The sequence below is a fragment of the Epinephelus moara genome, chromosome 19, assembly GCF_006386435.1.
Source record: "Epinephelus moara isolate mb chromosome 19, YSFRI_EMoa_1.0, whole genome shotgun sequence".
Lineage (NCBI taxonomy): Eukaryota > Metazoa > Chordata > Actinopteri > Perciformes > Serranidae > Epinephelus > Epinephelus moara.
Window position 1 is genome coordinate 2,558,898 of NC_065524.1, and position 2,643 is coordinate 2,561,540.

The following is a 2,643-nucleotide window of genomic DNA, read 5'->3' on the forward strand; positions in this document are numbered from 1 at the left end:
CTACAGGTGATGTTTAATGATGTTTTTTGATGTTTCATTGAAATATTTAAACTCCTGTCTCTAATAGACCCTTAATGAACCACTCCCTTCCCATATCTACCAACCAGTCCTTTCATCCAGACTTTATCTTTCTGTAATGAAGGAGAAAGACTGAAATGTAGCAGGGTCACATCTCATGGGGAGGATGCATAGAAGTCGGAACTAGGGGTGCGGAGGGTGCGGAGGGTGCGGAGGGTGCGGCCGCCATCCCATCCGCCCCCCACAACCCAGCCTCCTCATTACGCTTTAAAAAAATAAAGAATCTGAATTTAAACTCAATTTGTCTGAGTTACATTTATCTCTTTCATATCATTAATGCATAGATCTATGCTTTTGATGTGATATGCAGCGTGCCTGACTACATACAGTAGCCTTGGCATCCAGGATGTTGTGTCCATCCTGCAAACCTTGCAGCCCCAAACCCGCTCCATGCTGTCAGAGGTGGAGAAGCTCATTAAGCTCTGTCTGGCCCTGCCCATATCTGTCGCGGCATCCGAGCGCTCTTTCTCAGCCTTGCGCAGGCTGAAAACCTGGCTGCGCAACACCATGACGCAGGAGAGACTAACACATTTGGCCATTATGAACGCTCACAGTGACCTTATGGATGAAAGCGATGTCTCGACCCTGCTTAAAATCTTCATCAGTAGGTCAACTGAGAGAAGGTCCACTTTTGGAAATGCATGAAAGCCCTGAGTCAGGAGCGCAGACTTTTCTTTTTTTCATTCAAGGTTACAAATAATGTTATGTTCCTTAAATGGCTTGATTTAGTTATCAAAGTTTCATTTTCTTAACAATAAAGATGCCGTGTTCATCCATTCTAGTTCTCTTATAACTGCATGTTATTATAAAATAACTTCAAATCAAATCCTTAATCATTGATAAGTGTGTGTGCTTCCCCCGCCCCTCCCAACAAAAATCCCGCCCCCCCCCCTCAGAAAATAGTTCCGACGTTCATGGGAGGATGGCAGGGTGAAAGAGGATAAATGCTGACCAGAGGTGTAGCACCATATTCTGGGCCCTATGCAGGGGCGTAAGTATAGACAGTGCAGACAGTGCAGTTACACTGGGGCCCATAGGGTGGAGGTGCCCATAGAGAGTAGTTGGAGGGCCTGTTCTCTGCTTTAGAGAGAGAGTGCCTGCATGACATGAGCAGAAAAACAAAAAAAAAATCTCATAGCCTTTTTTAAATTATTTTTTCTTAATGACCCTGACTGACCCTATAATTCATTTTATCATTTTGAGCAGTTTTGTACAGCATCTTGACTATAACAGGTCTAATGGTGCCTATTGTAGCTGTGCTTCATCTTAAATTAGAAGTAGTTCATCATTATGATTGTGACTGATTACCATAAGCTGTTTTGCTGCCTCCAGCACTTAATGTCCTACGTCCATATGGATTTTAGCTTCACAACATACAAAGTAGCACTGCCAACTCTCAGCAAGAGGGTTCCTGGTTCAATCCCAGGAGGGAGCCCTTCTTCTGACTCTAAATTGCCTGTCGGTGTGAATGTGAGTGTGAATGGTTGTCTGTCTCTATGTGTTAGTCCTGCGGTAGTCTGGTGACCGTCCAGGGTGTACAATGCCTTTCACCCAATGTCAGCTGGGATAGGCTCCAGCCTCCCCTGCAACCCTCAAGAGGATAAGCGGTGACAAAAATGGATGGATGGAACATACAAACACAAAAATACTTTGAAAAATATCCCTGGATCTTAGTCTGTCACTCAAGCCCATAAAGTGTAACTTTGGGCCTTGATAAAATGTGAACGGGTGAGTTATATAAAAATTTATAGAAAACATAGAAAACAAAGCTGCTTTTTGTACCAGAATGTGAACATGTTTATTTCTGCTGTAAAATTGGACATCTTAACATGGGGGGGTCTATGAGGATTGGAGCCAGCCTCTAGTGGCCATGAGAGGCACTGCAGTTTTTGACACTTTCACGTTGACCTAATTTTTCTGCCCTGGAGATGGCCACTTGGTGTCTGCTTGCCAGGAGTGAACAGTGTTAATTTTAGTTGATTTAGAAAATGAAGGGAGATAAATTGATTCATAGCTTTTAAAAAAAAAAAGATGCTTTTCAATCCTTGGCCTAGGGGAAAGGTGTTTTTAAGTCAAAAAGTGAAAGGCCAAGGGAAGTCATAAGTTATTGGTGCTGAAGTCCAAGTCAGGTTGCAAATCTTTTTTGATTTTGTCAAGCCAAAGGCATCAAATCTGTGACTCAGGCCCACACCTCCTGACTGCTTCCACTATACAGTTTTTTTCCAATACAGGATTGTGCCATAATGAAAAACTTTTCTCTGGAGTGCAACAACTTACACATCAAGTGGATTTTGGTTCATACCATTGAACACATAAAAATAGGAGTTTGTTGTGTTACCTGACCACTAACCACTGGCCCATTTCAAATATTTGGCCGCATGAGCCATTTTAAACACACAGACAGTATAATGATTTAGGGGGAAAGCTTGTTGTTCCCCAGGAAATAGTTTGTACCAGGCAGAGGCCTGACTTAGTGTTGTGGTCAGTGAGTCAACGGATAGTTTATTTCATTGAGCTGACAGTTCCTTGGGAAGACTCAGTGGAAGAAGCCTATGAAAGAAAAAA